Source organism: Dipodomys merriami, unplaced genomic scaffold (assembly GCF_024711535.1).
Source record: "Dipodomys merriami isolate MVZ:Mamm:240054 unplaced genomic scaffold, mDipMer1.0.p SCAF_105, whole genome shotgun sequence".
NCBI classification, from domain to species: Eukaryota; Metazoa; Chordata; class Mammalia; order Rodentia; family Heteromyidae; genus Dipodomys; species Dipodomys merriami.
The window spans coordinates 2455892-2482329 of record NW_027202327.1 but is presented as its reverse complement, the minus strand read 5'-3'; positions in this window follow the sequence as shown (position 1 = coordinate 2482329).

Below are 26438 nucleotides of genomic sequence, written 5' to 3'. Positions count from 1 at the left end.
CCCTCACCCTAACCCTAACCCTGACCCTGACCCTCACGTTACCCACACCCAATCCCTTACCCTCACATTAACCCTCACCCTAACTCTAACGCTAACCCTAACCCACACCATCACCCTAACAATAACGCTAACCCTAACCCTCACACTAACATTACCCCTCACATTAACTCTCACACTAACCCTCACCCTAACACTAACCCTCACAGTCACCCTCACACTAACTCTAACCCTAACCCTAATCCTCAGATTAACCCTCACTCTCAACCTCACCCTAACCCTAAGAATAAGCCTAAAACTCAACCTAAAACTCACCCTCACCCAAACATTAATGCTAACCCAAACCCGAACCCTCACACTAACCCTTACCTTCACCCTAATGCTAACCCTATCCCTAAACCTCACGATAATCCAAAACCTCATCCTCACCCTAAGCATAACCTTAACCCTAACCCTAATCCTAACTCTACCCCTCACCATCGCCTTAACCCTAACTCTAACACTAAACCTCACCCTCACCCTAATCCTAAACCTAACCCTCAACCTGACCCTCACCCTAACCCTAACGCTAACCCTAATCCTCACCCTGACACTAACCCTCATCCTAACCCTTATCCTCACAATAACCCTAACCCTAACCCTAAATCTAAACCTAACCCTAACCCTCACACTAACCCTAACCCTCACCCTAACCCTAACACTACCCCTCACCTTAATCCTCACCCTAATCCTAACTAACCCTCACCCTAATCCTCACCCTATCCCTAACATTTACCTAACCGAAAATCTCACTCTCACCCGCACCCTAGCTCTCACCCTAACACTAACCCTAACCCTAACAATCACCCTCAACCTCATCCTCACCCTCAGTCTAAACCTAAACCACACCCTAATCCTAAACCCAACCCTCACCGTCACCCTCACCTAAACGTAACCCTAACCCAAACCCTAAACCTCATCCTCACCCTCAACCTCACCCTAACACTAACCCTAACCCTAACCCTCACCCTAACCCTAAACCTGACCCTACCCTAACCCTCACCCTCACCCTAATCCTAAACCTAACACTAACCCTAACCCTCACCCTCACCTTACCCTCATCCTAACCCTTACCCTCACACGAACGCTAAACCTAACCCTAAACTTCACCCTAGCACTTACTCTCGTCGTCTCCCTAACCCTCATCCTAAGCCTAACCCTCACAAACATACTAATCCTCACCCTAACTCTAACTTTAACCATCACCCAAACCCTAACCGTAACTCTCACCCTAACCCTGACTCTAACCCTCACCCTTACCGTAAGCCTAATCCGAAACCTAACCATCACCATAACCCTCACCCTAACTCTATCGCTATCTCTAAACCTCACCCTAAGCCTCATCCTAACCTTTACCCTCACCATAACCCAAACACTAAACCTAATCCTCACCCTATCCCTAAACCTCACCCATCACCTAACACTCACTCTCATCCTCACCCTCACCCTAACACTCACCCTAACTCTAACCCTAACCCTAATCCTAAAGCTAATCCTCACGCTCACCCTCAACCTAACCATAACCCTAAAAATAAACCTAACCCTCACCCTAACCCTCACCATCACCCTAAACATCACCCTAATCCTAAGCCTCACCCTAACCCTAACCCTCACCCTAACCCTAACGCTAACCCTAAACCTCACCCTCACCCTAAACCTCACCCTAACACTTCTCCTCACATTAACCCTAACCCTAACCCTAATACTAACCCTACCCCTCAAACTAAGCCTCACCTTAAAACTAACACCAACCCTAACCCTCACTGTAACCCTAAACCAAACCTTAAACCTCAACCTCAACCTAAACCTCACCATCACCCTAACACTCACCAGAACCTGAACCCTCACACACACCCTAACCCTCACCCTCTCCCGAAACCTCACCCTCACCCAAAACCTCATATTCACCCTAACCCTGACCATCACACTAAACATCACCCTAACCCTAACCCTTACCCTAACACTAACCCTCACCTGAACCCTAATCCTAAAACTCAGCTTCACCCTCAACCTAATCCTCATCCTAACCCTAACCCTTACCCTTACCTAATTGAAACCCTCACACTCAACCTCACCATCACCCTCAGGCTTACTCTCACCCTCACCATAACCCTAACCCTACCCCTCACCCTCACCGTCACCCTAACTCTCACCCTCACCCTAAGCCTCACAGTAACCCTTACTCTCACCCGAACCCCTTCCTTAACCCTTACGCTCACACTAATTCTAAACCTAACCCTAATCCTCACCCTAATCTTAACCCTCAACATAACCCTCACCATCACCCTCACCCTAACCCTAATCCTAAAAATAACCCTCACCATTACCCTAACCCTAACCCTAAATCTAGCCTTCACCCTCACCCTCACACTAACCCTAAACCTAACTCTCACCCTAACCCTCACCCTAACCCTAACGCTAACCCTAAACCTCACCATCACACTGACCCTCACCCTAACACCTTTCATCACACTAATCCTCCCTCTATCCCTAACCCTAACCTTCACACTAAACCTAATGCTCACCCTAACCATAACCCTACCCCTCAGACTAACCCTCACACTAATACTCACAAAAACCTTCACCCTCACCCTAAACATCACCCTAATTCTAACCCGCACCCTATCCCTGACCGTAACCCTCACCCTAAACTTATCCGTAACCCTTACCCTAACCCTAACACTCACCCTAACCCTCACCAAAAACCTAATGCTAATCCTAACCCTCACCCTCACCCTAAACCTCACCCTAACACTTATCCTCACACTAACCCTAACCCTAACCCTAACACTCAAACTAATCCTCACGCTAAACCCAACACTATCCCTAACTCTCACTGTAACCCTAACCCTAACCTTAACACTAAGCCTCACCCTAACTCTCACCGTCAACCTAACACTCACCCGATCCCGAACCCTCACACACACCCTAACCCTCACCCTCTCCAGAACCCTCACCCTCACCAGATACCTAACCTTCACCCTAACCCTCAAACTCACCCTAAGCCTAAACCTAAAGCTTACCCTCACTCTAAACCTTAAACTAACCCTTACCCTCACACTAATGCTAACCCTAACCCTAACCCTCACCCTAAACCTAACCCTAACCCTCACCATCACCCTCACCCTAAGACTAACCATAACCCTAATCCTACATCTAACCCTCACCATCACCCTAAACGTAACCCTAAACCTAACCCTCAACCTCACCCTAAACCTAACCGTAACCCTGACTCTAACCCTCACCCTAACCCTAACGCTAACCCTAACCCTCACCATCACACTAACCCTCACCTTAACACTTATCATCACACTAACCCTTAACACTTATCATCACACTAACCCTACCCCTATCCCTAACCCTAAACCTCACACTAAACCTAATGCTCATCCTAACCCTCACCCTAACACTCACCCTAACCCTCATCCTTACCCTAAACATCACCCTAAACCTAACCCTCACCCTAACCTTAACCGGAACCCTCACCTTAACCCTAACCCTCACCCTAACACTAACGCTAACCCTAAACCTCACCCTCACCCTAAACCTCACCCTAACACTTAGCCTCACAGTAACCCTAACCCTAACCCTAACCCTACACCTTAAACTAAGCCTTACTCTAAACCTAACAGTAACCCTAAAACTCACTGTAACCCTAAACCTAACCTTAACCCTCACACTCATCCTAACCCTCACCATCACCCTAACACTCACCCGAATCCGAACCCTCACTCACACCTAAATATCACCCTCTCCCGAACCCTCACTCTCACCCGAAAACTCACCTTCACCCTAACCCTGACCCTCAACCTAAACATCAACCTAACCCTAACCCTTACCCTAATACTAACCCTCACTCGAACACTATCCCTCCAACTAAGCCTCACCCTCAACCTAATCCTCATCCTAACCCTAAACCTAACTCTTACCTTACTGAAACCCTCACCCTCAACATCACCATCACCCTCAGCCTAACTCTCACCCTCACCCTAGCCTTGATCCTAAACCTAACCCTCACCCTAACCCTAATCCTTACCCTCACTCTCACCCTCACCCTAACCCTCACCCTCAACCTAAGCCTCAGCCTAATCCTTTCCCTCACCTTAACCCTTACCCTAATCCTTATCCTCACACTAATGCTAAACCTAATCCTAACCCTCAACCTCACCCTCACTCTAAGCCTAACCCTAACCCTAATCCTAAATCTATCCCTCACCATCACCCTAATCCTAACCCTAACTCTCACCGTCACACTAAACCAAAACCTAACCCACACCCTAACCCTCACCCTAACCCTAACGCTAACCCTAACTCTCACCATCACACTAACCCTCAACCTAACACTTATCATCACACTAACACTACTCCTATCCCTAAGCTTAACCCTCACACTAAACTTAATGCTCAACCGAACCCTAACACTACCCCTCAGCTTACCCCTCACCCTAACACTCACCCTAACATTCACACTAAACCTCACCCTCACCCGAAACCTAAACCTCACCCTAAACCTCACCCGCACCATAAACATCAACCTAAACTTAACACTCACCCTAATTCTAACCTTAAACCTCACCTTAACCCTAACCCTAACCGTAACCCTCACTCTCACTCTCACCCTCACCCTAAACCTCACCCTCACCCTAACCCTCACCCTAACCCTAACGCTAACCCTAACCCTCACACTCACCCGACAGCTCACGGTAACACTTATCCTCACACTAACCCTAACCCTAACCCTAAACCTAAACCTAACCATACCCTTCAAACTAAGCCTCATCCTAAACCAAACACTAACACTAACCCTCACTGTAACCCTAACCCTAACCTTAACCATCCACCTGATCTAAAGCTCACCTTCATCCAAACACTCACCGGAACCCGAACCCTCACCCAAAACCTAACCCTCACCCTCTCCCGACACCTCACCCTCACTCGAAATGTCACCTTCACCCTAACAATTACCCTCACCCTAAACATCACCTTAACCCTAACCATTACCCTAATCCTAACCCTCACCCGAACCCTAACTCTAAAACTAAGCCTCACCCTGATCCTTATCCTCATCCTAACCCTAACCCTAACCCTTACCTTATTGAAACCCACACCCTCAACCTCACCATCACCCTCAACCTAACTCTCACTCTCACCCTAGCCCTGACCCTTTACCTAACCCTCATCCTCACCCTAAACCTAACCCTCACTCTCACCCTAACCCTAACTCTCAACATCACCCTAAGCCTTACCCTAACCCTTTCCCTCACCCTAAACCTAACCATAACCCTTACCCTCACACTAATCCTAATCCTAACCCTAACCATCAACCTAATCGTAACCCTCACCCTCACCCTCACCCTCACCCTAAGCCTAACCCTAACACTAATCCTAAATCTAACCCTCACCATCACCCTAAACATAACCCTAACCCTAACACTCACCCTCACCCTAACCCTAACCCTAAACCTCACCCTAACCCTAACGCTAACCCTAACCCTAACACTCACACTAAACCTAATGCTCACCTGAACCCTAACCCTACCCCTCAGCCTACCCCTCACCCTAACACTCACCCTAACCATCACCCTAAAACTAACCCTAAACCTCACACTCACCCAAAACCTAAACTTCAACCTAAACCTCACACTCACCATAAACATCACCCTAACCCTAACACTCAACCTAACTCTAACCCTAAACCTCACCCTAACCCTAATCCTAACTGTAATCCTCACCCTAACTCTCACCCTCACCCTAAACCTCACCCTCACCATAACCCTCACCCTTACACTCACCCTCACCCTAAAAATCACCCTAAGCCTAATCATCACTCTAACCCTAACCCTAACCCTCACCCTAACCCTAACAATAACCGTAACCCTCAACCTGACTCCCATCCTCACCCTAAACCTCACGCTCAACATCACCCTCACCCTTACACTCACCCACACCCTAAACATCACCCTAACCCTAACCCTCACTCTAACCCTAAACCTAAACCTGACCCTAACCCTTATCCTCACACTAACCCTAACACTCACACTAACCCTATCCCTCAACCTATCCCTAACCCTAACCCTATCCCTCACCCTAACTCTCACCCTCACACTAACATTAATGCTAACCCTAACCCTAACCCTCACCCTAACCCTCACCCTAACCCTTACGCTTATCCTAACCCTAAGCCTCACCCTAAACCTAAACCTCACCCTTACCCTCACCCTAAACCTAACACTAACCTAACCCTCACCCTAACCCTAACCTCACCCTCAGCCTCAGCCTCAGCCTCAGCCTCAGCTTAACCCTAAACCTAATCCTAATCCTAACCCTAAGTGTCACCCTCAGCCTCAACGTAACTCTAACCCTAACCCTTAACCTAACCCACACTTTCACCCTCACCATAACCTGAACCCTACACCTAACCCTCACCCTAACTCTAACGCTATCCCTCACCCTCACCCTCACCCTAAACCTCAGCCTAATGCTTACCCTCACCATAACCCAAACCCTAACCCTAAACCTAATCCTCACCCTAACCCTAACCCTCACCCATCTTCTAACACTCACGTTCAACCTCACCCTCACCCTAAAACTCACCCTAACTCTAACCCTAACCCTAATCCTAAACCTAACCCTCACACTCACCCTCACCCTAACCCTAACCCTAAATCTAACACTAAACCTTACCCTCACCCTAACCCTCAACCTCACGCTAAACATCACCCTAATCCCAACCCTCACCCTAACCCTAACCGTAACCCTCACCTAACCCTATCCATAACTCTCACTCTAACCCGAAACCTCACCTAGGCCCTCACCCTAACTCTAACGCTAAACCAAACCCTCACCCTCACCCTAAACCTCACCCTAACACTTATCCTCACGCTAACCCTAACCTCAACCCTAACCCTACCCCTCAAACTAAGCCTCACCCTTAACCCAACAGTAACCCTAACCCTCACTGTAACCTAACCCTAACCTTAACCCTCAACCTCACCCTAAACCTCACCATCACCCTAACACTCACCCGAACCCGAACCCTCACACACACCCTAACACTCACCCTCTCCTGAACCCTCACACTCAGCCGATACCACACCTTTATCCTAACCCTGACCATCACCCTAAACATCACCCTAACCCTAACCCTTACACTAACCCTAACCCTCACCCGAACCCTAACCCTCAAACTAAGCCTCACCCTCAACCTAATCCTCATCCTAACCCTAACCCTAACCCTAATCCTAACCCTCACCCGAAACCTAACACTCAAACTAAGCCTCAATCTCAACCTAATCCTCATCCTAACCCTAACCCTAATCCTTACTTAATTGAAACCCTCACCCTAAACCTAACCATCACTCTCAGGCTAACTCTCACCCTCATCCTAGCCCTGACCCTAAAACTAACCCTCACATTAACCCTAACCATAACCCTCACTCTCACCCTCACCCTAACCGTCACCCTCACATTAAGCCTCACCCTAACCCTTACCCTCACCCTAAACCTTACTCTAAGCCTCACCCACACACTAAAGCTCACCATCACCCTCATCCTCACCCTCAACCTAAACCTCACCCTCACCCTAACCCTAAATTTAACCCTAATTATCACCCTAACCCTAACTTTCACCCTCAACCTCATCCTCACCCTAAGCCTAGCCCTAAACCTAACCCTAATCCTAAACCTAACCCTCAACCTCACCCTCACCCTAAACCAAACCCTAAATCTCAACTTCACCCTAACCCTTAACCTACCCCTCAACGTAACCCTCACCCTAACCCTAAAACTCACCCTAAACCTAACCCTTAACCTCACACTCAACCTAACCCTAACGCAAACCCTCACCCTCACCCTAACCCTCACCCTAAACCTAAGGCTAACCCTAAACCTCACCATAGCCCTAACACTCACCCTAACCCTTATCGTAACACTAACCCTAAACCTAACCCTAACCCACACAGTAACCCTAAGCCTCACCGTAACCCTGACCCTACCCATCAACCTAAACCTCACCCCAAACCTAAACCTAACCCTAAACCACACCCTAACCCTAACCTAACCGTCACCCTCACCCTAACAATCACCGTAACCATAAACCTCAGCCTAAATCAAACCCTCACGCACAACCTAACCCTCACCCTCACCCTCACCCTCACCGTTACTCTAACCTTTATCCTTACCCTAAACATCACCATAACCCTAACCCTCACCCTCACACTAACCATAACTCTCACCCTCACCCTAACCCTAACCCTGAAACTCACCCTGACCCTCACCCTCACAATCACGCTAACCCTATCCCTCACTCTCAGCCTAACCCTCAGCGTAACCCTTACACTTACCCTAAACCTAACTCTAACGCTAACCCTAACCCTAATGCAAAGCCTAAACCTCAGCCTCACCCTCATCCTCATCCTAACCCTTACACTCACCCTGACTCTCACCCTAAACTTAATTCTTAACCTAACCCTTAGACTAAACCTCACCGTCACCTTCACCCTAACCGTAACCCTAAACCTAACCTTAATCCTCACACTAACCCTAAACCTAAACATAACCCTTAACCTCACATTAACCCTCACCCTAATCCTAACCCTAACACTAACCTTCACCCTAAACTTATACCTAAATCTAACCCTGACCTTAACCCTAATCCTCACACTAACCCTAAACCTAAACATAAACATAAACCTCAACTTAACCCTCACCCTAATCCTAAACGTAAAACTAACACTAACCCATACCCACACCCTAAACCTCACGCTCACCCTCACGCTAACCCTAATCCTCACCCTCATCCTCACCCTAATCCTAACCCTAACACTAATCCTCACCCTAAACCTAACCCTCACCCTCACCCTCACCCTCACCCTCACCCTCATCCTTAGCCTAAACCTAACACTAACCCTAATCCAAAACCTAACCCTCACCCTAAAACTAAACCTAAACCTAACCCTAACCCTCACCCTCATCCTCACCTCAACCTTACCCTAACCCTAACCCTAACCATCACACTAACCCTAACCCTCACCCTAACGCTAACCCTAAACCTAACCCTATTCCTCACCCTAAACCTCACCCTAACACTAATGCTAACCCTAAACCTCACCGTTACCCTCTCTTCCTAACCCTTACAATCACACTAACCATAAACTTAACCCTAATCCTCACACTAACCCTAATCCTCACCCTAAACCTCAAACTCACCCTAACCCTCACGGTCACCCTAACCCTCACTCTAAACCTAACCCTCACCCATACCCTAACCCTCAACCTACCCCGAACATGAAACCTCACCCTAACCGTCACCCTCAACCTAAACATCACCCTAACCCTAAACCTCACCCTAACACTAATCATAAACCTCACCCTCACCCTAACCTTAAACCTAACCCTAACCCTAAACCTAACCCTCACCGTAACCATCACCCTAACACTCAGCCTAACACTAACCCTCAATCTCAGCCTAGCACTCACCCTAAACCTTACTCTCACCCTAAACTTAAGCCTAACCCAAACCCTCACACAAAACCTAACCCTCACCCTAACAATAATGCTAACCCTATCCCTCACCCTAACCCTAATCCTCACCCTAACCCTAACCATAAAACTAACCCTAAACCGAACTCTAACCCTCACACTCACCCTCACCATCACCCTAACCCTAATCATCACCCTCACCCTACCCTAACCCTAACCCTCAGCCTCACCCTCACCCTAACCCTAACCCTAATCCTCACACTAACCCTCACCTGAACCCTAACTCTAACCCTCCATATAAACCTCACCCTCACCCTAAACCTAACTGTAACCCTAAAACTCACCCTAACCCTAACCCTAACCCTAATGCTATCCCAAATCCTCACCCTCACCCTAACCCTCACTCTAACCCTTAAATTCACCCTAACCCTAACCCTAACCCTAAACCTAAACCTCATTCTAACCCTAACCCTAACAATAGCCCTCACCCTAACCCTTACCCTGACCGTCACTCTAAAGCTCATCGTAACCCTAACCCTCACACTAAGCCTAAATTTAACCCTCACCCTCACCCTAAACATAAACCTTATCCTAACACTCACCCTAAACCTAACCCTAAACCTAACCCTCAATATAACCCTCAAACTCACCCTCACCCTCACCCTCACCCTAAACCTAACTGTAACCATAACCCTCACCCTAAACCTACCACTAACACTAATGCTATCCCTAACCCTCACCCTCACCCTAACCCTCACTCTAACTCTTACCCTCAACCTAACCCTAACCCTAAAACTAAACCTCATCCTAACCCTCACCCTTAACCTAACCCTAACCTTAATCCTCACCCTAACCCTAACCCTCAACCTAACCCTAAACCTTTCCCTCACCCTAATCCTAAACCTTACCCTAAGCCTCAGCCAAACCGTCTTCCTAAACTTAACCATAACCCTCAACCTAACCCTAACCCTAACCCTAAACGTAACCCTCACCTAACCCTAAACATCACCCTCACCCTCACCCTCACCCCCAGCCTAATATTAACCGTAACCCTATTCCAAACACTAACCCTCACACTCACCCTCACACTAATTCTAACCCTAACCCTAACCCTGACCCTGACCCTAACCCCAAACCTAGCCCTAACCCCCAAACTAACCCTAACCCTCACACTAACCCTAACCCTAACCCTCACCCTCACCCTAACACTAACCCTAATGCTATCCCTAAACCTCACCCTCACCCTAACCCTCACTCTAAACCTTACCCTCACCCTAACCATCACCCTAACCCTCACCCTAACCCTAACACTAAACCTCACCCTAACCCTAAACCTAAAGATATCCCTCACCGTAATGCTCACCCTAAACTGCAACCTAACCCTAAGCCTCACCCTCACTCTAAACCTCACCCTAAACCTTATCGCACCCTAAGCCTAACCCTAACCCTAAATCTAACCCTCACCATCACCCTAAGCCTAACCTGAACCCAAACCCTTACCCTAAACCTCACCCTAATTCTAACGCTATCCCTAAACCTCATCCTCACCTTAAACCTCATCCTAACACTTACCCTCATCATAACCCTAACCCTAACCTTAATTCTCACCGCAAACCTAACCCTCACCCTCACCCTAAACCTCACCGTCACATTAGCCCTCACCCTAACCCTAACCGTCAACCATACCCTAAAACTCACCCACAACTGAAACCTTACCCCCACCCTTAACTTTCCCTAAACCTCACCCTAAACCTAACCCTCACCCTAAACCTAACTCTAACCCTCACCCTCATACTAAACCTAACCCTCACCTTAACCCTCACCCTAATTCTCACCCTAACTCAAATGCTAACCCAAACCCTCACTCTCACCCTAACCCTAAACTAATCATGATTCTCACACTATGCCTAATCCTAACCCTAAAACTCACATTAACCCTAACCCTCAACGTAAACCTAACCCTAACCCTCACCCTAGCCTTCACCATAACCCTAACCCTAACCCTCACCCTAACCCTAACTCTATCCCTCAACTTCACCCTAAACTTCACTGTCACCCTAACCCTCATCCTAACCCTAAACCTCATCCACACCTTCAACCTCACCTTCACCCTCACAATCACCCTAACCCTCACCCTCACAATAAACATCACCCTAACCCTAACCATTACCCTAACCCTAACCCTAACCTCACCTTAACCCTAACCCTCACCTTAAATCTCACCCTCACCCTAATCCTCACCCTAACCATAACCCTAAGCCTTTCCTCACCGAGACCCTCACGCTCACCCTAACCCTCACTCTCACCCTAGCCCTCACCCTAAAACTAATACTAACTCTAACCCTCACCCTCAACATCACCCCACCCTCAACCTAAACTTAACCTAAACCTCACACTAACCCTAACACTAATGCTAACCCTAAACCTCAAGCTCACACTAAACCTCACCCTAACACTCACCCTCACCCTTAGCCTCAACCTCAAACTCAACACTATCCCTAACCCTAACCCTAATTCAAATCTTAACCCTCACCCTCAACCTAACTCTAAACCTAACCCTAACCATAACCCTCACGCTAACCCTAAACCTGTCCCTAAACCTCACCCTTGCCCTAAACCTAATCCTAAAATTAACCCTCACCCTCAACCTACACCTTACCCTCACCCTATCCCTAAGCCTAACCCTCAGCGTAACCCTCATCCTAACCCTAAACCTAACCCTAAACCTCACCCTAACCTTAACCCTAACCAAAACCCTAACCCTCACACTCACCCTCAAACTCACCATCACGCTCCCCCTAACCCTCAACCTGACACTCACCCTAAATCTAACTATAACCCTAACCCTCACCCTAAACCTATCCCTAATCCTAATGCTCACCCTAACCCTCGACCTCACCCTCACCCTAACCCTCACCCTAAACCTTACCCTCACCCTAACAATAACCCTAAACCTAACCCTAACCCTCATCCTCAACCTAAGCATAACCTGAACCCTAACCTCACCCTCACCCTACCTCTAATGCTATCCCTAAACCTCACCCTCACCCTAAACCACACCCTAACCCTTTAGCTCATCATGACCTTAACCCTAACCCTAACCCTAATCCTCATTATAACCCTAACCCTCACCCTCATCCTAACCCTTACTGTCAGCTTAACCCTCAATCTAAACCTAACTGCCACCAACACCCTAAAACTCACCCTCATCCGAACACTCACACTCACCCTAGCCCTAACATAAACCTCACGCTAACCCTAAACCTCACCCTAAACCTAACTCTAACCCTCACCCTCATACTAACCCTAACCCTAAACTTAACAGTCACCCTAACTCTCACCCTAAATTTAACGCTAACCCTAACCCTCAATCTCACCCTAACCCTAACCCTAATTCTTATCCTCACACTATCCCTAAACCTAACCCTCAACTTCACCCTAACCCTCACTGTTACCCTAACCCTCACCCTAACTGTAAACCTCATCTACAACCTCAACCTCACCTTCCCCCTCACCCTCACCCTACACCTCACCCTCACCCTAAACATCACCCTAACACTAACCCTCACCCTAACCCTAACCCTAACCTCACCAAAACCCCAACCCTCACCTTAAACCTCGTCTTCACTCTAATATTCACCCTAAACCTCACCCTCACCCAAGCCCTCACCCTAAACTAAACCCAACCCTAACCCTCACCCTCAACCTCACCCCACCTTCAACCTAACCCTAACCCTAACGCTCACACTAACCCTAACCCTAACCCTAATGCTAACCCTAAACCTCAACCTCACCCAAACCCTCACACTAACCCTTACCCACACCCTCAACCTCACCCTAAATTTAACACTAACCCTAACCCTAAGCCTTACCCTAACCCTCATTCTAACCCTAACACAAACCATCACCCTAATCCTCACCCTAAAACTAAGCCTAACCCTAACCCTCAACCCCACCTTAACCCTCACCCTAACCCTCATCCTCCCCTGTACCCTAACCCTAACAATCAGCCTAACCCTCATCCTTAACCTAACCCTAAACTTAATCCTCAACCTAACCTTAACCCTAACCCTAATCCTAACCCTCACCCTAACCTTTACCCTCACCCTCAGCCTCAAACTCAAAATCAATCTAACCCTAACCCTAACCCTAATTCAAAACCTCACCCTCACCCTCACCCTAACTCTAAACCTAACCCTAAGCAAAACTCTCACTCTAACCCTAACCCTGTCCCTAAACCTCACCCTAAACCTAAACCTAATCCTAAACCTAACCCTCACCCTAAACCTAACCTTACCCTCACGCTATCCCTAAGCCTAACCCTCAGCCTAACCCTCATCCGAACCCTTACCCTAACCATAAAACTCACCCTAACCTTAAACCTAACCCTCACCCAAAACCTAACTTTCATCCTCACCCTCAACCTCACCATCACCCTCACCCTAACCATAACCCTAAATCTCACGTGAAACCTAACTCTGACCCTCACCCTCAACATCATCCCAAGCCTCACCCTATGCCTAAGCCTAATCATAAACCTAAATCTCACCCTCACACTCACCCTAAACCTAAAGCTCACCCTAACCCTAACCATAACCCTAGCCCTGACCCTAACCCTTACCCTCACCATCATCTTATCCCTAACCCTCAACCTAACACTAACCCTAAACCTAACCCTCACCCTCACCCTCAACCTAACCCTAACCCTAACCCTAACACTCACCCTAATCCTAAACCTAAACCTAATACTATCCCTCACCCTCACCCTCACCCTAAACTTCATTCTAACCCTTACGTTCACCCTAACCCTCACCCTAACCCTAACCCTAACACGAACACTAATCCTCACCCTCATCCTGGCCCTAAACCTAAACCTAAACCTAACCCTCACCGTAACGCTCACTCTAACCCTCGACCTAAACCTTACCCTCACCCTAACTATAACAGTAAACCTAACTCTAACCCTCACCCTCACCCGAAGTCTAATGTGAACCCAAACCCTCACCCTTACCCTCACCCTAACTCTAACGCTATCCCTAAAACTCACCCTCACTCATCCTAACCCTTACCCTCAACCTAACCCTTACCCTAATCATAACCCTAACCCTAACCATAACACTAAGCCTCACCCACACCCTAACACTTACCATCACCTTAACCCTCACTCTAAACCAAATCGCCACCCACACCCTAAAATTCACCCTCACCTGAACCCTCACCCTCACCCTAGCCCTACCATAAACCTCACCCTAACACTAAACCTCACCCTAAACCTAACTCTATCCATCAACCTCATACTAGCCCTAACCCTCACCTTAACCCTCACCTTAACCCTCACCCTAACCCTAAGGCTAACCCTAACCCTCAGTCTCACCCTAAACCTAACCCTTACCCTAATCCTCACTCTATCCCTAACCCTAACCCTAACCCTTACCCTAACCCTCACCCTAAACCTTACCCTCACCTTAACACTAACCCTAATATTAACTCTAACCCTCATCCTCACCCTTAGCCTAACCTGAATTCTAACCCTCACCCTAATTCTAATGCTATCTCTAAACCTCACCCTCAACTTAAATCTCATCCTAACCCATACCCTCACCATAACCAAAACCCTAACCCTAATCCTATTCCTCACCGCAACCCTAACCCTTACCCTCACCCTAACCCTCACCGTCACTTTAACCCTCACCCTAACCCTAACCGTCATCCACACTCTAAAACTCACCCTCACCTAAACCCTCACACTCACCCTAACCTTACCCTAAACCTCACCTAACCCTACCCCTTACCCTAAACCTAACTCTAACCCTCACCATCATACTAACCCTAACGTTCACCTAAACCCTCACACCAACCCTCACCCTAACCCTAGGGCTAACAGTAACGCTCACTCTCACCCTAACCCTCACCCTAAACCTTATCCTAACTCTAACCCTAACACTATGCCTAACCCTCACATGAACCCTAACCCTCACCCTAACCGGAAGCCTACCCCTCACCCTACAACTCACCATAAACCTAAACCTAAATCTCACACTAACCCTAACCCTAACCCTCACCTTCATCCTAACCCTCACCTACATCCTCACCCTCACCCTCAGCCTAACTCCAACCCTAACCTTAAACCTAACCCTCACCCTAACCCTAAACCTCACCCTCACCCTCACCCTCACCCTCAGGCAAAACCTAAACCTAACCCTAATCCTAACCCTAACCCTCACACTCACCATCACCATAACTCTAACCCTAACCCTAACACTGACCCTCACCCTAACCCCTACTCTGTCCCTAACCCTCAACCTAACATTAACCCTCCCCCTAACCCTAAACCTCACCCTAACCCTAAACCTAACCCCAATGCTATCCCTAAACCTCTCCCTCACACTAACCCTCACTCTAAACCTTACCCTCACCCTAAGCCTCACCCTAACCCTAAACCTAAAACTAACTCTCACCCTAACACTCACCCTAACCCTCAACCTAACCCTAACCCTCACCCTCAACCTAACCCTCACCCTAAACTTTACCCTTACACTAACACTTACCTTAATCCTAACTCTAACCCTCACCCTCACCCTAAGCCTAACCTGAACCCTAAACCTCACCCTAACCCTCAACCTAACTCTAATGCTATCCCTAAACCTCACCCTCACCCTAAAGCTATTCCTAACCCTTACCCTCACCGTAAGACTAACCGTAACCCTAACCCTAATCCTCACCGAACCCTAACCCTCACACTATCCCTAACCCTCACCGTCACCTTAACCCTCACCCAAACCTTAACCGTCACCCACAAACTAAATCTCACCCTCAGCCGAACCGTCACACTCACCCTAACCTTAACCTAAACCTCATCCTAACCTTAACTCTCACCGCAATTCTAACTCTACCCCTCACACACATACTAAACTTAACCCTCACCTTAACGCTCACCCTAAACATAACCCTAACCCTAAAGCTAACCTTAACCCCCACTCTCACCCTAAGCCACACCTTAACGCTTATCCTCACACTAACCCTAACCCTAACCCTAAACCACACATTAATGCTAACCCTCACCCAAACCCTAACCCTACACCTCACCCTAACCCTAAACCTAACCTTCACTCTAACCCTAACCCTAACGCTCATTTTCACCCTAACCCTCACCTACACCTTCACCCTTACCCTCAGCCTAACCCTAAACGTAACCCTAAACCTAACCCTCACCCTAACCCTAAACCTCACCCTCACACTCACCCTCACCCTCAGCCTAAAACTAAACCTAACCCTAATCCTAACCCTAAACCTCACACTCACCTTCACCCTAACTCTATGCCTAACCCTAAAGCAGACTTTCATACTAACCCCAACCCTATCCCTAACCCTCAATCTAACCCTAACCCTCACCCTAAGCCTAAACCTAACCCTCACCCTCATCCTAACCCTAACCCTAACCCTAACCCTAACCCTTACCCTCACCCTTACCCTCACCCTAAACCTCACACTAACACTAACACTAAAACTAACCCTAACCCTCGCCCTAACCCTAACCCTCACCCTAAAACTTACCCTCACCCTAACACTAATCCTAACCCTAACTCTAACCCTCAACTTCACCCTAAACGAAACCGGAACCCTAACCTTCACCCTAACCGTCACCGTTACTCTAACGCTGTCCCTAAACCTCACCCTCACCCTCAACCTCATTCTAACCCTTGCCCTCACCATAACCCTAACCCTAAGCCTAACCCTACTCCTCACCACAACCCTAACACTCACCCTCACCCTAACCCTCACTGTCACCTTAAACCTCAACCGAACCCTAACTGTCACCCAAACCCTAAAACTCAACCTCACCCTCAAGCTCACCCTCACCATAATCTTAATCTAAACCTCACCCTAAACCTAACCCTCACCCTAAACCTAACTCTAACCCTCATCCTCATACTAACCCTAACCCTAACCTTAACCCACACCCTAACCCTCACTCTAACCCTAACCCTAATCCTCACCCTAACCCTAAACCTCATCTTAAACCTCACCGTCACCATAATCCTCACCCTAAACCTAACCCTAAGCCTTTCCTAAACGAAACCCTCACCCTCACCCCAACCCTCACCCTAATCTTCTCCCTCAGTCTCACCCTAAGACAAAACCTACCTCTAAGCCTAATCCTAGCTATCCTAATCCAATCCTAATCCAATGCTATCCTTAACCCTCTCCCTCACACTAACCCTCACTCTAAAGCTTACCGTCACCCTAACCCTCACCCTAACCCTCAACCTTACCCTAACACTCAACCTCAACCTAACCCTAAACCTAATCCTCACCCTCACCCTATCCCTTACCCTCATGCTAACCCTAACCCTAACCCTCACCTAACCCTAACCCTCACCCAAACCCTAACCCTCAACCTCACCCACAACCTCACCATCACCTTCACCCTAAACCTCAACCTCACCCCCACCCTAACCCTAACCATAACCCTAACCCTCACCCTCACCCTCACCCTATCCCTTACCCTCATGCTAACCCTAAGCCTAACCTGAACCCTAACCCTCACCCTAACTCTAACCATATCCGTAAACCTCACACTCACCTGAACCTCATCATAACCCTTACTGTCACCATAAACCTAAAACTAACCCTAAACCAAATCCTCAACAAAACCCTAACCCTCACCCTCACCCTAACCCTCACCATCACCTTAAACCTCTCTCTAATACTAACCTACACACACACACTAAACCTCACCCTAACCCGAACTCTCACCCTAAAACTAACTCTAACCCTCACCCTCATACTAAACCTAGCCCTCACCTTAACCCTCACCCTAACCCTCACCCTAACCCTCACCCTAACCCTAAAGCTCATCTTAACCTTCAGTCTCACCCTATCCCTACCCTAACCCTAACCCTAATCTTCACCCTAACCCTCACCCTCACCTTCACCCTCACCCTCAGCCTCACTCTCACCCTAACACTCACCCTCACCGTAAACAACACCCTAACCCTAATCCTCCCCCTAACCCTAACCTTAATCCTCACATAACCATAACCCTCACCTTAAACCTCACCCTCACCCTAATCCTCACCCTAAACCTAACCCTAAGCCTTTCCAAACCGAAACCCTGACCCTCACCCTGACCCTCACCCTAACACTCACCCTCACCCTAGCTCTCACCCTAAAACTAACTCTAACCCTAACCCTCACCCTCAACCTCACCCCCAACTTCAGTCTAACCCTAACCCTAATCCTAATCCTAAAACAAACCCTAACCCTCACTCTCACCCTCACCCTCACCCTCACCCTAAGCCTAACACTAATGCTAACACTAGCCCTGACCCCAACCCTAACCCTAATCCTAACCCTAACCCTCACCCTAAACCTAATGCTAACCCTAAACCTAAACCTCACACTAACGTTCACCCTAACCCATACCCTCACTCTCAACTTCAAACTAATACTAATCCTAACCCTAACCCTCACCCTAACCCTCACCCTAACCCTTTCCTTTATCTGAACCCTAACCCTAGCCGTCAGCCTAAACATCATCCTAAATCTAACCCTAACCCTAATCCTCAAACTAACCTTAACTCTAACCCTCACCCTATCCCTCACCCTCACCCTAAACTTCACCCTCAGCCTCAACCTAAATCACAGCCTAACCCTAAACCTAACACTTATTCAAACCCTAACCCTCACCCTCACCCTAATTCTAATCCTAACCCTAACCAAAGCTCTCACCCTAACCCTATACCTAACCCTATGTCTAATCCTGACCCTAACCCTAAACTTAATCCTAAACCTATACCTCACCCTCACCCTAACCCTTACCCTCACACTAACCCTAAGCCTAACCCTCAGCCTAACCCTCATCTTAACGCTAAACCTAACCCTATCACTCACCCTAACCTTAACCCTAACCCTAACCCTCACCCAAACCCTAACCCTCACCCTCAACCTCAAAATCACCCTTGGCCTAAACCTCACCCTCACTCCACCCTAATCCTAACCACAACCCTAACCCGCAACCTAACACTCACCCTCACCCTAACCCTAAAGCTCACCCTAACTCTCAGTCTCACCCTATCCCTCACACTAACCCTAAGCCTAATCCTCACCCTAACCCTCACGCTCACCTTCACCCTCACCCTAACACTCACCCTCACCGTAAACATCACCCTAACCCTAACCCTCACCCTCAACCTAAGCCTAACCTGAACCCTAACCCTCACCCTCACCCTCACCCTAACTGTAACGCTATCCCTAAACCTCACCCTAACCGTAAACCTCATCTTAACCCTTACTCTCACCATAACCGTAAACCTAACCCTAACCCTAATCCTCACCACAACCATAAGCCTCACCCTCACCCTAACCCTCACCGTGACCTTAACCCTAACCGTCACCCACACCCTTAAATTCTCGCTCACCAGAACCCTCACCTCACCCTAAACTTACCCTAAACCTCATCCTAACCATAACCCTCACCCTAAACCTAAGTCTAATGCTCACCCTCATACTAACACTAACACTCAACTTAATCCTCACCCTAACCCTCACCCTAACCTTAACGCTAACCCTAACCCTCACACTCACCCTAACTCTCACTCTAACCCTTACACTCAACCTAACCCTAACCCTAACCCAAACCCTCACACTAAACCTAACCCTCACCTAACCACTATTCCTAACCCTACCCCTAAACCTCAATATAAACCTCACCCTCACCCTCACCCTAACCCTAACCCTAAACCTAATCCTCCCCCTAACTCTAACCTAAACCCTGATGCTATCCCTAAACCTCAACCTTACCCTAACCCTCACTCTAACCCTTACCCTCACCCTAACCCTAACCCATACCCTCAGCCAAACCCTCTTCCTAACCCTAACTGTAACCTCTTCATAACCTTAACCCTAAACCTGATTCTCACAATAACCCTAAACCTCACCCTCACACTCTTCCTCACCTTCAGCCTAACCCTAACCCTAACCCAAATCCTAAACCGAACCCTCACACTCACCCTCACCTTAACTCTAACCCTAACCCTAATCCTGACCCTCACCCTAGCCCCAACCCTATCCCTAACCCTCAACCTAACTCTAACCCTCACCCTAATCCTTGCCCTAACCCTCACCCTAACCCTAACCTTAACCCTAATGCTATCCCTAACCTTCACGCTCACCATTACCCTCACTCTAACACTTACCCTCACCCTAAGCCTAAACCTAAACCTAATGCTCACTCTAACGCTCACCCTATCCCTCAACCTAACCCTAACGCTAACCCTAACCCTCACTCTCACCCTAATCCTAACACTAATGCTTATCCTCACAGTAACCCTATGCCTAACCCTAACCCGCACATTAAGGCTAATCCTCACACTAACCCTAATCCTACCTTTCACCCTACGCGTCACCGTAAACCTAACCCTAACCCTCACCGTCACCATAATCCTCATCTACACCCTCACCCTCAAATTCAGCGTAACCCTAAACCTAACCCTAAACCTGACCCTCACCCTAACCCTAAACCTCAACCTCACCCACACCCTCACCCTCAGCCTAAACCTAATCCTAACCCTAATCCTAACCCTAAACATCACACTCCCCCTAAACCTAAATCTAAACCTTACCCTAACGCTGAATTTCACCCTAACACCAACCCTATTCCTAATCCTCATCCTAACCCTGTCCCTCACCCTAAACCTAACCCTATACCTCACCACAATCCTAACCCTAACCCTAATGCTAACCCTAACCCTAACCCTCACCCTAACCCTCACACTAACACTAACACTAAACCTCACCCTAACCCTCATCCTAACCCTAAACCTAAACCTAACACTCTCCTTCACGCCCACACTAACCCTCAACCTAACCCTAACCCTCACCCTCACCCTAACCCTCACCCTAAACCTTACCCTAACATTAATCCTAACCCTAACCCTAACTCTAACCCTCACCCTCAACTTAACCCTAACCTGAACCCTAACCCTCAACCTAACACTCACCCTAACCCTAAAGCTGTCCCTAAACCTCACTCTCACCCTAAACCTCATTCTAACCCTTACCCTCACCCTAACCCTAACCCTAACCCTAACCTTAATCCTACCGCAACCCTAACTCTCACCCTCACCCTAACCCTCACCGTCACCTTAACCCTCACCTTAACCATAACCATCACCCACACCCTAAAACTCACCTCACCCGAACCCTCACGCTCACCATAACCTTACCCTAAACCTCACCCTAAACCTAACCCTCGACCTAAACCTAACTCTAACACTCATCCTCATACTAACCTTAAGCCTCACCTTAACCCTCACCCTAACACTCACCCTAACCCTAACGCTAACCCTAACACTCAATCTAACCCTAACCCTTATCCTCACACTAACCCTAACCCTAACTCTAACCCTCACATTAAACCTAACCCTCACCCTAACCCTAACCCTACTCCTCAACCTAGCCCTCACCTTAACCATAACCCTAATCCTCACCCTAACCCTAACCCTCACCTTCACTCTAACCCTCACTGTTACCCTAGCCTCACCCTAACCCTAACCCTCATCCTCACCCTAAACCTCACCGTAACCCTCACCATCAACCTCACCCCCACCCTCAACCTAAGCCTAACCCTAACCCTCAACCTAACCCTAACCCTAATGCTAACCCTAAACCTCAACCTCACCCTAACCCTCCCCCTAACCCTTACCCTCAACCTCAACCTAAACCTAACCCTAACATTAACCCTAACCCTAACCCTCCCCTAAGACTCACCCTAACCCTAACCGTAACCCTACCCCTCAGCCTAAACCTCCCCCTAACCCTAACCCTTACTCTAATCCTTACCCTATAACTAAACCTAACGCTAACCCTCACCCTAACACTCACTTTCACCATAAATCTAATGCGAACATTAACTCTCAACCTCACCCCAAACTTCGCCCTAACCCTTACCCTCACCTTAATCCTATCCCTCACCCCCACCCTAACCCTCACCCTATGCCTAAACATCACCCTCAGACTCAAGCTCAACCTCAGCCAAACCTTAACCCAAACCCTAATTCAAACCCTAATCCTCTACCTCACCATAACTCTAAACCTAACCCTAACCAAAACCATCACGCTAACACTAACTCTATCCCTAACACTCACCCTAACCCTAAACCTAATCCTAAACCTAACCCTCACCCTCACCCTAACCCTTACCCTCACTCTAACCCTAAGCCTAACCCTAAGCCTAACCCTCATACTAACCCTAACCTTAAACCTAACCCTAAACCTAACCTTAACCCTAACCCTAACCCTAACCCTCAATAAAACCCTAACCCTCACCCTCACCCTCAGCCTCACGTTTACCCTCACCCTAACCCTACACATACCCTCACAATCACCCTCACCCTAACCCTAATCATAACCCTAACCCACACTCTAATACTAACCATCACCCTCACCCTCACCATGACCCTCACCCTAACCCTCACCCTCAAACTCACCCTAACCCTAACCATAACCCTAACCCTCACCCTAAACCTAACTCTGACCCTCACCCTCAACCTCACCCTACGCCTAACCCTACACCTAAGACTAATCCTAAACTTAACCCTCACCCTCACCCTCATCCAAACCTAAAACTCAGCCTAACCCTAAGCCTAACCCTAGCAATCACCTAAACCTTACACTCACTGTCACACTAAACCTAAACCTCAACCCTAACCTAAACCTCACCCTAACCCTAACCCTAACCAAAGCCCTCACACTAAACTTACCCCTCAACCAAACACTCACCCTAACCCTAATCCTCACACTAATCCTAACCTTAAGCCTAGACCTCAGCCTCACCCTACCCTCACACTAACTTTAAACCTAAAACTAACCATAGCCCTAACCCTAAATACCTAATTCTCACCCTCACCCTCATCCTCACCGTGATGATGATCCTCACCCTCACCCTCACCCTCACCCTCACCTTAACCCTAACCATAACCCTAACCCTCACCCTAAACCTGACTCTGACCCTCACCCTCACCCTCATCCTAAGCCTAACCCTAATCTTAAGCCTAATCCTAAACCTAACCTTCACCCTCAACCTCACCCTAAACCTAAATCTCACTCTAACCCTAACCCTAACCCTAGCCCTCACCCTAACGCTTACCCTCACCATCACTCTAACCCTCACATTAACCCTAACACTCACCCTAACCCTAACCATAACCCTCACCCTCACCCTCAACCTAACCCTAAAACTAACCCTCACTTTAACCCTAACCCTAACGGTAACCCTACACCTCAACATATCCCTCACCCTCAACCTAATCCTAAAGGTAACCCTAACCCTCACCCTAAGCCTAAACCTAACCCTCACCCTCACCCTAAACCCAACCCTAACCCAAACTGTAACTCTCAACATAACCCTCAACCTCACCCTCACCCTAAACCTAACCGTAACCCTAACCCTCACCATAACCTTGTCCCTAACCCTAATGCTATCCTTAACACTCACCCTAACCCTAAATCTCACTCTAACTCTTACCCTCACCCTAACCCTAAGCCTAACCCTAAAACTAAACTTCACCCTAACACTCAACCTAACACTAAACCTAACACTAACCCTCTCCCTAACGCTCACCCTAACCCTCACCCTAACCCTAACACTCACCATCACACTAACCCTCACCCTAAACCTTTCCCTCACCCTAATCCTAACCCTAACCCAAAGCCTAACCCTCACACTAACCCTATCCCACATGCTAACCCTAACCCTAACCCTCAGCCAAACCCTCTTTCTAACCCTAAACCTCACCCTAACTCTCGGCCACACCCACACCCTAAGCCTAAACTGAACCCTAACCCTCAACCTCACCCTCACCCTAACTCTAACGCTATCCCTAAACCTCACCCTAACCCTAAACCTCATCCTAACCCTTAATCTCACCATAACCCTATTCATAACCCTAACCCTAATCCTCACCGCCAACCTAATCCTCACCTCACGCTAACACTCACCGTCACTTTAACCTTCACCCTTAACCTAAAAGTCACCCACACCCTAAAACTAACCCTCACCCAAACCCTCACCCTCACCCTAAACTTACCCTAGCCCTCACTGTAACCCTTACCCTCACCGTCACTCTAACACTCACATTAACCCTAATTCTCACCCTAACCCTAACCCTCACCCTAAACCTAACCCTAAAGCTATCCCTAACCTTCACCCTCACCCTAACACTCACTCTAACCCTTACCCACACCCTAACCCTAACCCTCAACCTAAACCTAAACCTCACCCTAACCCTAACCCTCACCCGAAACCTAAGCCTAACGCTCACCCTCATACTAAACCTAACCCTCAACTTAACACTCACACTAAAACTCACCCTAACTTTAACGCTAACCCTAACCCTCACACTCACCCTAACCCTCACCCTAACCCTTACCCTCACCCTAACACTACCCCTAACCCTAACCCTCACACTAATCCTAACCCTCACCCTCACCCTAACCTTAACCCTAACCCTAACACTAATACTAACCCTAACCCTCAACATAACCTTCACCCTCACCGTCACCCTAACCCTAACTGTAAACCTAACCCTCCCCCTAACACTAACATAAACCCTAATGCTATCCCTGAACCTCACCCTCACCCTAACCCTCACTCTAACCCTTAACCTCACCCTAACCCGAAACCTAACCCTAACAATCACCCTAAACCTCACCCTAACCCTAACCCTCACAGTCACCCTAACACTGACCCTAAAACTTTCCCTTCCCCTAATCCTAACCCTAACCCTAATCCTAACCCTTACTCTAACCCTAACACTCACCCTAACCCTAAACGTAACTCTCAGCAAAACCCTCTTCCTAACCCTAACCCTAACCCTCAACCTAACCTTAACCCTAACACTCACGCTAAAGCTAAGTCTAACGCTGACCCTCATAGTAACACTAACCCTCAATTTAAACCTCACCCTAACCTTAACGCTAACACTAACCCTCACACTCACCCTAACTCTCACCCAAACACTTACCCTCACCCTAACCCTAACCCTCACACTAAACCTAACCCTCACCCTAACACTATCCCTGACCCTAAGACTCAACATAACCCTCACCCTCACCCTCACCCTAACCCTAACCGTAAACCTAACCCTCCCCCAACTCTAACCTAAATCCTAATGCTATACCTAAACCTCACCCTCACCCTAACCCTCACTCTAACCCTTACCCTCACCCTAACTCTATCCCTAAAACTTAAACTAAACCTCATCCTAACCCTCACCCTCACCCTAAGCATAACCTGAATCCTAACCCTCACCCTAACTCTAACGCTATCCCTAAACCTCACGCTCACCCTAAAGCTATTCTTAACCCTTACACTCACCATAACCCTAAACCTAACCCTAACCCTAATCCTCACCGCAATCCTAACCCTCACACTCACACTAAACATCACCGTCACCTTAACCCTCACCCTAACTCTAACCATCACCCACACCCTAAAACTCACCCTCACCCGAACCCTCACAATCACCCTATCCTTAGCCTAAACCTCATCCTAATCCTAACCTAACCCTAATTCTAACTCTAACCCTCACCCACATACCAACACTAACTCTCACTTTAACCCTCATCCTAACCATCACCCTAACCCTAACGCTAACCCTAACACTCACTCTCACCCTAAGCCTCACCTTAACCCTTATCCTCACACTAAACCTAACCCTAACACTAACCCGCACATTACCTCTAACCATTACCCTAAACCTTACCCTAAACTTCACCTTCACCCTAACCCTCACTTACACCCTCACCCTCACCTTCAGCCTAACCCTCAACCTAACCCTAAACCTCACCCTCACCCTCACACTCTCCCTCAGCCTAACCCTAACGCTAACCCTAATCCTAACCCTAACCCTCACACTCAC